This window comes from Sciurus vulgaris (assembly GCF_902686455.1).
Source record: "Sciurus vulgaris genome assembly, chromosome: 5".
In the NCBI taxonomy this organism is placed as follows: Eukaryota; Metazoa; Chordata; class Mammalia; order Rodentia; family Sciuridae; genus Sciurus; species Sciurus vulgaris.
In genome coordinates this window covers 146,367,774-146,380,824 of record NC_136465.1, presented here as the reverse complement: position 1 = coordinate 146,380,824, position 13,051 = coordinate 146,367,774, and positions in this window count along the sequence as shown.

The following is a 13,051-nucleotide window of genomic DNA, read 5'->3' as shown; positions in this document are numbered from 1 at the left end:
TCACTCAGCGTAGCCTTGAGCGCACTCAGGCTCTAGCAAGCTGACACTATTCCTGGATTTATATAGCTTGTGCTATATTATTAATTACTAGCTCAGCAGCAGGTTACCACTAACAAGAATTGTCAAATCTCCAAAGGGTTAGGTAGGTCAAAGAAAAAGGGCTGAGAGAACTGCGCTCCAGGAGAAAGCAGGCTGCCTCTTGGAGCGAACTCAAAGCCAGGCAACCTCCGAATGGAGAGGCCAAGGATTGGGGGGCGGGAGAAGCCAAGGAAACGCAAAAGACAGGGTGCCCTGCAGTACTGCGACCTTGCTTAAGAAGGAGGAGCTGTTATGCACGTCCTGGACACTTTCTAGAGGGTTCTTGGCCAGCCCTTTTGGAAAAGTTGGGTGTTGAATTAGCCACACACTTCTGGGCGGGCCGATGATTTTCAGTGATGATCTCCTCTGCTCATATGTATTTGCATTACTCTCAGGCATTACAGATGTCTTTCTCTGATGAACACAGAAAAAGGTAAGGCAAATAGTTGTTGAATAGGTTTTTCAAAAATGCAAAATAGCAAGAACACCTATTGCTTACTTGAGGAAATAGGCAAAGGTTTCCTAGTTATAAACCTGGTTATATTTTAGAGCTCTGTCAGCTTGTTTATAAATATGTTTTTAAAGCCCTAAATGTCCTGAAAAATATTCGGCGTCTTTTAAATGAAAGACATATGATGCAAGCTAGGGAGTACTTGTATACTAAGGAGGATTCAACTCCTGGAGGAAACTATAGGGTAGCCAGGGACAACAGCTGCCTACTAAGCCAAAAACCCACTTGTGATGGTAGTGGTTGGAAGAATGGGGTGCAAGGTGTCACCAACCCCACTTAATATCCCTGAAGCGTCTTGGAAACACAAATCTATTACATGGTCCCGTGTGTTTTGTGACATGTAACCACACGTACCCATAACAGAGGGAACAGCTAATGGCGAACTCCATAACAAATGCTTAATCTGCAGTTTTTGGCAAGAGGCTGAGTGTTTGGTTGCCAAGAGCTGCATTAAATGGATTTTGAGAGGTTGAGATGGAGTTTATAGTAATGACACAGTTCTAGCCTTTGGAACATTAATATTAAATTGAAAATAATACTAATTAAAATAATAATAAAGTGATTTCTAGAAGTCCCAAGAAGGGAGAAGAAATCAAATTGGAGGTCATCTAGCCTTTCCTGAGAATTACCTGAGTTTTTTCTGCCTGATGTTTTGAGGATAACCTTGGAAATCAACCATAACCCTTTGATAAATGTTTTCGGCTACTCCACCCAGTTCTATCTTGAGTCCTAACCTCTGAGCAGGCTTTTAAAACCTGCCTTTTATGGCCTTTGCCCACTTCCAACCCTTCCTAATCCAACCAGTCAGCCTGGGGCCCCCCACCCAGGGGTCAGTATTCTGAGGAATGATCAACTGATCAACTGGCAAAACCCAGTTTATTAAGTCAGGTTCTAGCTGGGATTTTTTTTTTTTTTTTTTCTACAAAGGCTCAGCCAGTTATCTCCAGGCTTCCATTTCCTTTTTTTCACTTGACCTTTCTACTTCACCTTTGAGAGTGTTGTTCATCTCTGTCTATATTCAGAACTAGAGATCTATGAAAGAAGATTCAGCGCTCCCTATTTCACATCAGTCAAGAATTTAGCCCCAAATAAGTTGCTGTATACCTTGTTTCCTTCATGCCTGAGGATGGGTACCAGCATTACAGGAGATGGTTCAAGTGAGGGTAGAAAAACAGCAGAGGTAGGAAGTCATTACTTTTTTTTATAAAGCCTAAAAACTTTTTGGACATGCTAGGATTTTAGCACTTTCTGGTCTTTGGCCATTATGTAGCCTGCTGTTTCTTTACATCTCCTTAATGGGAAAGAGGCTTGGTGCCTGTGAAGGGCTACAGGAAGGAATGTGAAGAATCAAGAAAGAAAAGCAAGAGGGTGAGCAAAACCTAATGCTGGTTCAGGTCTCAGACTCTGAAAAAAATTGTTTTCTTCTCTAGTAATTAAGATATTCTGGAGAAAACTAGATTATTCCTCTGGCATCCCTAAATGCTAACAGTGAAAAAGCTATTTTGTGAAGATGACTCTGATGCTCCTATCAGAAGTTACATCTGACATGATTCTTGCAACCAGTTGATTGCTCATATTGTTTGGTTGCAATTTCTCCTGATAGTTACTTGGAGTGTTTTAACAGTTTTCTTTATTTAGTTCCCTTTAGCGTGTAGAAGTAAGATAACTTAATACAATAAAACTATTTGAAAAGTCCATTTAAATGACTATTGGACACTTTCCCTCCCCACAAGATAGTAATTCGTTAGAAAGGAAAGGGATTAACAGTCCAAGGCAGCTTGACTCATTTTACATTTAAAAAAGATTTTCATGGGCTTAATGCTGCTTTTAATACTCCTCTCCCCTATGAAATGTATTTTGGGAAATGAAAAGTATTTCTGTGCACATACATCAAAACAATAGTAGAAACAGTGTGTAGACCACTCTGGTTCCTTTCTTTGTCAAACCATTGAAAGAAGTGTCACATCTATAAAGTAATAGTGGGAATGTCAAGATGGAATTGCAAGAATATTAGTTTTAGCACTTTCTTTTTACAGTGAGAATTTGAGGCTTATTGGAACTAAAGCCAGAAAAAAATGCGTGCTGAATCAGGCAAACTATGCCAAATGTAGAAAAGCAACAGTGGAGAGGGGAGGAGGAGCTGGTGGAGGGAAACTCTCATGAAAAAGTACAAAAATAATTGAATGTCATGTATCATGGCAAGAAGCCAGGGAGCCTCATGTTTGTGTGTGCTCCGCTGCTGATTTCCTTCCCTGGCTTCATCTTCAAACTTCCCATAGCTCTGTGAACATAACAGATACGGAAATATATTTTACAGTGAAGCAGCCCAAAGGATTTTCGCCAAAATAAAAATATATACATGCAAATACATTTTTGCTTTTCTTTAAAATATATGTCACAAGTCATCATTATATTAAGAAAAAACATGCCTACAAACTAATATATAACTGCCATATTTGTGAAGTGTCTTTTACAAAACAATTACCCTACTGTTAATGGATCTTGTAAGTCTTTCATGTGTGCTATCACAAAGTTCCCAAATATAGTGTATTAAATTTACCTTGATTTCAACAATAATATTAAATACATATTTCAAAAATTCCTTATTTTTCAAAGAGCTATGTTTGTTTTTTAATTTCAACTTCTTCAGTAGTTTTTCATATAGATAACTTTTCTTAAAGGTGGACTTGACATTGTTCATATTCACTATGGAAATGTATTTTGTTACAAAAATTAAAATTAAAATTAAAGTGCAATAATCTATGCAGCTTTATTTCTCTTTAATGGCTGTCCTTATTGTGCCAGGAAGTTCTGAATATAAAAAACCATTAGATTTTTTTTTTCTGTGACACCTATACCTTTAAATAGTGCATAATTATACTAAACCATTCAATTAATAAATCCAGTTTCACTAGTAAATTATCGTTTATCTAAAATACATTTCCAATATTTTATTTGATAAGTGAATTATTTAAACTTATACTGAATCTATTTTGAATTTATTTTCCCTGCTGATTTACTAGGTACGTCTTCAAGACACAGCTGCATATTTTTATGAAGGTGTTGTGTGCATCCCACACATTGAGCTTTCACGTTCCAGGGAAAGACTTCCGTATGCAGAAGAAATCTCAGCATAGATACTGAAGCAAAATGACAGATGTTTCTCCTTTGAACTCTGATTATACAATTTTAAGTGTAAAGTCCATGGTCCTTAAACATCCTGACCATGGTACAGCTAATAGATAAAACCAAGTCTGATCCAAACAGAAAGAAACAGATTCTCCCTCACGTTCCTCAAGTACTGTGCTCCTTCCTCCTTCACCAATGCCTTTTACCTCAGGACAAGAGGACAAGGTTTGGGCGCGGAGACCTTGCATTTAGAATGTCATCGCCTTGTAGACATGAAGACTTCGAAATCTAGTTAACCTCTGCCTTGGTGCCTTACACATTCCACAAAGAAGACGATCGCAGACATAATTATTACACAGAGAGAGAGAGAGAGAGAGAGAGAGAGAGAGAGAGAGAGAGAGAGAGAGAGAGAGAGAGAGAGAGAGAGAGAGAGAGAGAGAGAGAGGCGCGAGCACGAGCAAGCTTCTTTATTTCGAAAATTAAGAAACTTTAGAGAAAGGTAAAAGTTGATATGGGTTCGAGTCTCCCAACCTGTCCTGCTCGCCCCCAGCCACAGGAATTCTTGAAGTGAATTTTAATTTGCAAAGTGTCCTACGTAGAGTCTCCGAACAAAAGGCTCTCTGTGGCTCGCGCAAGAAAAGTCGAGCTTGTGGGACGCCTCCCCTCGCTCGGGGTGCAGGACCTGGGGCTGCCAAGCAGCGCCCCTCCCTGTGCGGACAGGCATCCCAGAACCTGAGCCTTACTCCGTGACCATCGCAGCCCGACATCTCACCAGGTCTTTCTGGTCCACAACTTGTGAACTGCCTGAGTGCGGAGCAAACTTCCAGAGGCAAATCAGTGCGCCCCTGGGCTTGGGTGGACCGCCACCTGGTGCGCAACTCCATGAAGACCACCCTTCCTGCTACCAGTGCCTGGAGCTGCGCGGCGCGGCAGTGCTGGGCAACTGTGGGGAGGACGAGGTCTCCAAGAGTCGCCTGATTTGACCTCAACACAGTGGGCAAAGTGACACAGAACCAGAGAATCTCTGTTAAAGGACGAATGTGTGGAGAGGTTCTATTCTGAGCAAGAAGAATGAAGTTTCGCTGCTAATGCAAACTTTAAAAAGTCTCTACGAATACAGAAAAAAGTTAGTGGTTAACCGATTTGCTGCTAATATTTCATCAAGGGTGCTTTCCCCCCCTTTAAAGTGTATCTCTTGGAAAAACAACATATTTTAAGCTTTCCATCCAAATATTAATGTTGGCAAATAGATCATCTAACCATTCCTTCGTAAGGACAGTGCCCTTTTTGTTTCACAGGTTGGCAATCTGTTAATCCATATCACAAATTGCTGCAGATTTAGATGAGTAAGGCGGGAAACATGTTAACTCTTTTTGACAGAAGCACCCCGCGCGTGCTCTGTGTGTGTGTGTGTGTGTGTGTGTGTGTGTGTGTGTGTGTGTGTGTTCAGTACAATAACGCAAATGTCACTCTTTGCTACCTGGACCACAGCAGCACAGCAGCGAATACTCCAGTCTCCCAGTTGAGGAATGTCAGGTTTCAAACCCACTGAAAGATACTCCTAAGGGATTCATTAAATACTAAGCCACATTCCTCCTAGCCTCCTCTATGATCTGCTTCTATAGTAAAAATTAATTTCTTAACCTTCCCTGAATTTTGTCTTTTTTTTTTTTTTTAACAGAGCTGTTAGTGCTCTCTCCAGCAGGGTGACATCCATGGCATTCAAAGACTTTTACCAAAAAAGAAAGCCTCAGAATCTCAGGGGACCATGTCATCTTTGTTTCCAGAAATCCCTCTTGTTACAAAGAACAATTAAATAATTTCCTACCTGCATGGTTGCTCTCTAAAGTCCTAAAAGTCTCAAAACTGCACAGTTTATTAATAAAGTTTAACTATAACAAGCGATTAAAATATTTGCTCCTATTCTATTAGGTACTTAAGCAAGGGTTTTTATACCATGCCAAAAAGAAAGAAAAAAACGTTCTTTAGACAATTCATTTATTTTCAGTCTCTTTGTGAGGTTTCAAACACTTGTGCAATACCAAAAAAATATATAATAAGCTAAATTTTAAAAGAGTACTTAATTTTAAAAGGAACTTGTTTTGGAGAAAATCTCATTAATGCAGTAAGTTACAGGGAATCTAACTCCAATAGAGTGGATTTTTTTCTTGATGTTCTTGAGATTCTTTATTTTACACTGTATTTGATTCATATGTGCTACTTTTGGAGAAAGGGGTATGCAGTCATTCTGTATATTAGGAATTGCTGAATAATTAAATTGAATTAAGTAAAATCTAAGTAACTCATTATACTGTTTTGAGCAGGAATGTCCTTTAATCTTGCATTCTTTCTAATGTTAATAAAACTTTGAATACTGTCTTGGAGCTTAGAGAGAAATGTAAATCTTAGCATAGAGAATTAAGTGCAGAAATTTTATTATATTAAAGCATTTTTATTTTTATGAATAAAGTAGATCTGTGGGCAATGTCTCATTTAAGGTATAGAAACTTCTTTAGATATTTCTGACAGATTAATCACAGTTGAGGCAAACCATGTGGGATATAAGGATATCTCTATAGTACATCATATTTTTTTTTTTTCTTAAACTCCAGAAATGAACACTATGGAATCCTGCAAACCATTTAGAAGTTTTCCTTTGGGTATTTTCCATAAAAAGTGAACCTTTATTCTAATTAGCATTTTCACTTAAAACTCAAACATAAAGACTATACTTCCTAGGTTTCACAATTGTTTATTCTTAGGAGGATTAGTTAATGTTTTAGAATACAACAAAAATTGGGACACAAATACCTTTGGAGAAGGTACAATGATGGAAATAAATCAATAGAGACAAACACAAAATTGTAAATTAAGGTTAAAAAATATAGAAGAGAAGAAAGAAAGTTTAAAAGGGTCCAAACAATAAGATCTGAAGATATTTTGAGTCTACTGCCTTAGTTGCTAAAGAAGTTAAAAACAAAAGATTCAATTTACAGAAGTGAAACAGTTATACATTAAGATGGATCAGATTCTCACTATGCAGAAACATTGAGAATTGAGAAGTTCTCTGGAAACTATTTTTATGGAGAAAAAAATAATGATTTTGAGCTTTTCTAGTGCATAATGGCTGATTTCAAGAGAATTTGGAAGCCATGCCATAATTAGACTTGTTGAAAGAGGCAGTGATTTTTAGCTAAGAGAAGACGTAAGAACTACTAGCCCCAATAGTGGAAATACGCAGATTTGCACAAATGCATTGTTCATGTAAAAGGCAAGATTTTTAACAATGAAAATTTTCTATGACTAATGTGGGCTGATTCTCAAAGCTGCACCACTACTGGACAAGAGATGCGACAGAGGTAAATCTGGGTCATGTGAGCCTCTTCCAATCAGAGGTGTCAAATGATGTCCTTAATGCTTAAAATAGCTCATATATCTGAAGTTTTCTTCACAAGAAAATTACAGTACTATTATTTTCCAAATTATAATTTATTTTCTCTAAGGAGAGAAATAATAACTCATATTTTGCCTTGAGATAAAATTAAAGACTACCTAAAAGCAAGTGATTTTTGTTACATAGCTCTTGGGTCATTCTGGTTTGCCTATAATTTTATTATAGAGATAATATTTTGGATTTACTATTGGCAAAATTTAGCTAACTGATGTATATTTATGAATGTTCATTTTATCTGTAACATCAAAGAAGTATATTAACCTATAAAGTAGATTTACACTCAATTGGCTCAAATCACCTGTTGACTATGGGATGATGGGAAAAATTATATAACAGTTCTATGATTCAGTATCAGCTCTGTAAAGGAGGGTAGGAATGGTACCTATCTCAGGGGCTTGAAGTAAATGCAGAGCTATTATATCCAATGCATTTAGGACAGTGCCTTGTCATAAATATATTTTTATTGTTACCATGATTTTTCAAAATTCAGAATGTGAAAAGAATTTAATAAAGATTATGGACATAGGAAAAACAAACTAATGGTGCCTTGAAATGAAAATCAATGTGGAAACAAACATTTGAATTTTAAATTAAGAAAATCAAATGCATGATTATTAGTTAAGAGATGAAAAGGAAAAAGAGAAAAATAATCACATATGGAAAATAAATCTTCACTAAGTTGCTAGGTCCTGAGGTGTTTTAATTCTAAGATAAGTGTGCTTGCCTCTAACTGCTATTCAGTTAGGTTTTAAACATAGGTATTATTTCTAACGTAAGTTTTCCAAGACTTGTATGACTCAAGAAACTAGGGTCCTATGCTCAGTCCTGCCATTAACTGTCTTGTAGAACCTATAACAATTACAGTTACCACTTAAGAACGCTGCTTCTCCTTTTAAAATATTAACATCCTAAATCTATGTATTGAAAACAGACTACATTGAAATTATTGGAAATCCAGTTTGTATCAGTTAATCTGTACAATTTTAAGAGGCTGCTATGGACCAAATGTGCCCTCTTCCACCAAATTCATGTGTTGAAAAACCTCTAATCCCCAACATGATGGTATTTGGAGGTGGAGTCTCTGAGAGGAATTTAGAGTTAAATTAGGTCAGGAGGGTGGGGCCCTCATGGTAGGACTAAAGCTCTTAAAAAGTGATGAAGAGATAGCAGATCTGTCCCACCATGTATGAAGACAGTAAGGAAATGTCCTTCTGTAAACCAGGTCCTAACCAAGAGCCTGAACACACTAGTGCCCTGATTCTCAGAATTTCAGCCTCCACATCTGTGGCTGTTGAAGCCATTCACGTTATTGTATTCTGTAATAAACAGGTCAACTGAAACAGAGGCTTTCCAATTCTTGTAAATAATATTAGAAATTCTAATTTTTTCCAGTCTTAGAGTACTCAGCACAGTGTTCCTGAAAGTCTCAGGGAACTCATTCCCTTGGGTAGAACAGTTTGTTCTGGAAATCACTGTCTATATCCACATCCCTGTGAGGAAAGTATTTACAATTGTTCTGCTAATGTTAGGAAGCAGCTTCACTCAGATTTAAGAGACATGGGTTTAATATAAAAAAAAAAAAAAAAAAAAAACTCTCAACAGACTCTGAAAGGGTAACACCCCTGTAGATCATTCAAGTTTTCCCCACTAAATATAAATAAATGAATCCATGCACCACAAAGTAGGGACTTCAGTACCAGTAACTATCATTATAGTTTCAGATGTGAACTAAATTAATACTTTTTCCTAACCATGTCAATTTTTTCCAAAATATTATAATTATTATTGGTAATAATATTCTCTGTGAATATTATAGTCTTCCTATTTTTGAAAACCATCACATAGGAGTTTTCCACTTAGAAGTCACACAAATGACATAGGCTGGATGGGTCTAAGGGTACTTAATCTGGTCCTCCTTCCCAGTCACATTTCCTACTAACTCACTGTCTCACACCAGGACTTTCTCAGTTCTGCCCAATAATGAATTCCTTTGGTTGTTCTAGTCTTCATTCTCTGGGCATGTCACTGTTACCTGTATCCAGGTATTAATTCTTACTTTGTCCTTTACCTAAAATGTTTTCCATATATAAATTCATCCTTAGTGGTTATTTAAACAGAATATGTAAACCTCCTTTCCCTGTCCACACTAATTTGAAACTAATACTTTCCATCCCCATTTTTAATTCCCTTTAACATACTGAAAGTTTAACATATAAAAGTTTCTTTTAATGTTGATTACTGAGTCTAGGTTAATACTCACTTTTTTAAAATTAGTATATGAAAAAAGTTTTTTTTTTCATTCTTAGTAGAAAAGATAACCGAAAAATTTAAACATTGAATAAAGATTCAGAAAGAAATGAAACCATGGGATGGATACCCTAAAGAGAGGAGCAGATATTTCCATTTGAAGGAGAAGGAATAAAAGAATGGAGAATGAGCCAGTCATTTACCTGCCATACTACTTGGAACTCTGTTAGTAGAAATGTTTTATAATCTATTTTGGAGTATTGAGTATTATCTGCAGAGCTCTAGTGCTGATATTTGCATCTATTTTCTAGATATATATTTTATTTGTCCCTAGGAAACCATAACTTAACAACATGCTATTAAAAGTGTGTATCTTTTACATTTCCAAAGTTTTCTGTACATTTTTTAATGGAGGAGGCTTAAAATATATTTGAAGCATAGAATTCTACTGCCCATTTTTAAGGCAAATCTAGAGAAGTCAGTTCTTAATGATCTCTACAGAATATTATCCCATCATTTTGTGGAAATATTTTCTAAATATGATATGCAAAATTGGTTGTATTTTAATTGGTTTAGAAAAATTTCAGTTTAATTTTGGAAGATTGGCTTGGAAAGGTTTATATATTATCTATTTATTAAGTAATTATGAGACATTCAATGTGCTAACTCTGGACTTTCTCATTTAGTTTATCCCTTGGCCTTATAGCATCCTATGAGTTATATAATTTTTTTTTTTTTTTTTTTTTTTTTTTTGGTACTGGGGATTGAACTCAGGGGCACTTAACCACTAAGCCACATCCCAGCCCACTCCCCACCCCCATTTTTGTATTTAATTTAGAGACAGGGTCTCACTGAGTTGCTTAGGGCCTGGCTAAGTTGCTGAGGCTGGCTCTGAACTTGTAATCCTCCCGCCTCAGCCTCCAGAGCCGTTTATATATTATAATCTTACTTTAAGAGTAAGCAAACAGTCTCAGAGAGTTTGTCACTTGTTCAAGATGACTCATCAAAGTGAGCATTATAACACAAGACAATTAAATTACAAGAACCATATTCTTTTCACTTTCTTCCATATGCTTCACACCAAAATATGTACTTAACAAAACAAAACTTCTGGGTTGATTTCTTACTTTGTTCTGTGTATCACATTGGGTTTTTCTAAACATTGGTTTCATTTTGAAGTTCATAGAAAATCCAGGGTTAGAACAAATCTGAGTGATGCAAAGAGATGAGAAACAGACCCAGCCTTATTATATCTCCTTGTAATTTTCTGTTGATACATGAACTTTTGTGGAGACATCTTTAATTCAATAACTTTGAGAAGAAACCTCAAATCCATATCAAAGTTTAAAGTAGTGAAGTTAATGTTATCTGTTTGATACAGAATATGTATGGTTAAATACTTAATAATAGTTACACTTATAGATGTCAACAATTTAAAATAATCTACTCTCATAACTTTTTCTTTTTTCTGAGACAATGTCCTTATACTTCTATTTGATTAAAGAAATAGTCTGACCTCCATATCTACACATGTGGAACCTGAAGAGACAGAGTGGTGCCTCAGGGGACTTAAGAATCTGATGGTATTTGTGGTGGGATATTAGAACCAACCCCTAGTGCATACTGAGGAATTATGTATATATGGGATATAGATAAATTAAGGAAAATATATTATTAAATTAATTTTACCAATTTTTTACATTTTAAAGTGGCTACTAGAAACTTTAAAATTATCTGGACTATTTTTATGAGGATCATAAAACAAGTTTGAAAGTTTCTATTCAGTATTTCTCAGTAATTCCAATGACAAATTGATTCATTTAAGAAGCTTTAAATTTACTCACCTGGTACCACTGGCACATATATCAGGCCTCCATAGGGAAATCATGGGCTTGAAGTGGTTTCTCATTTCTACTCTTCAAAGTAAAGGTGATTATAACACTTCCTAAAATGTGGGGATGCTATGCAGATTATATTTTCTCAGTAATTGTAAATATAAGCCATGAAAATATAAAGGGAACTTCTTCTCCTGTTTAGATTGATTGGATTGGTTGAGTTTTCTCAAAGGTGTTATAGAAAGAATCTCTCTATAGCTTTGGTTAGTTTATACCTACAGCAAAGATGACAAGCAGTAGAGAAACTCTCACTCTGACCTCCCAATGCTGTAGCGGACAGTAACAATAGTGGCACTTGCATGCTGCTTTACACATACTTCCTTACTGAGCCTCATGATTCCTTCTTATAAGAGGTCATTCCAGATCTGCTAGGGAAAGACCCTTGAAATTTGTTTGCCCCTTGCCCTAAAGTGCTGCCAAGAATATGAATTACAAATGGGATGTCACATGAAAAGTTTCTCTTTACTCTTTGCTTTGGGTAAAATTCTGGCTCCTGAGAATAACAGATGAACTTATTTGGCAAGGAAGGGCAAACAGTTGTCAGGAGGTGTCATACAAAGCTTGTGTTCATGATACGCTTTTTAGAAGTTATAAACAGACTAGATTTATTATCATTCAAATGCATTATATTCTTTGTGCAATAGTTATTGCCTTTTATGCTTTATATCTTGGGTTAAAACTGGATTTATGATATAATAGAATGTCAGATATAATATGGTTCCCATGACAAGAATCCATCTCTATCACGATTCATCTCATGCCATTTGAAAAAACAACTCTACCTATGTAAAGTTGGATAAAACATAGATTGCAAGGTGGGTGGATGCTAATCCTGTTTCTCAGTACCAGTAGCATAAAGGATTTCAACTTCACTTTAGACGATATCTCTGGTTAAAACCAAACAAAAATAAATAAATATCAAAATGGACAGTTAAATTCAACTATGTCAAAGTTATATTCAATTATGCCATCTCAAAACCTAGAACCACAACAATTGTCTCCTCTTTTTACTTTATAATATTTACTATGGTTAGCAGAATCAGAGGGTCATTATTTTTAATAAACTAGAATTTTTTTGCATTGTTTCCCTACCAATTATTTTCTGCATCAAAACACTACCTAGATCATCTCACAAAAGGGCCTCCATCCAGGTCAATAAAACTCAATAAAATATAATGTTAACCAAATATGTAATTTAAAGCTTTCTAGTCCATTTAAAAATAAAAACAAACAAAATACTGTTATTTTAACACAATCAACAGAAAATTGTAGAGCAATTTTACGTTTTCCATACTAAATCCTTGAAATCTGCTGAGTAGTTCACAAATATCTCACATCTCAACTGAGATTAACCATTTTTTTAATGTATTTTATAACTGCATTTGGAAAGGTCCTTTATCGGAATCATATAATAACAAAAACAACTTTGTCTAGGTAAACAAAAATATCATGATAAAAAGCAGATTTTATCATATACCAACATAGATAATAGAATTATCTATTTATCAGTGATAAATTAAGAAACTAACCTTGACAACTTCTATCCTACAATGCTTAACAGTCTTCCTCTAAATTATATTCATTAGATAATTCACTTCCTACTATGTATAACCAAGAAAATCATAAATCCATATGATGAATAATTTTCTGATCATTAAAGATGATGGAAACTCCATTAAGGAAGAATCATGATAATATAGGAAGTATAATAATGGAATATTTTATTCACTAATCTCT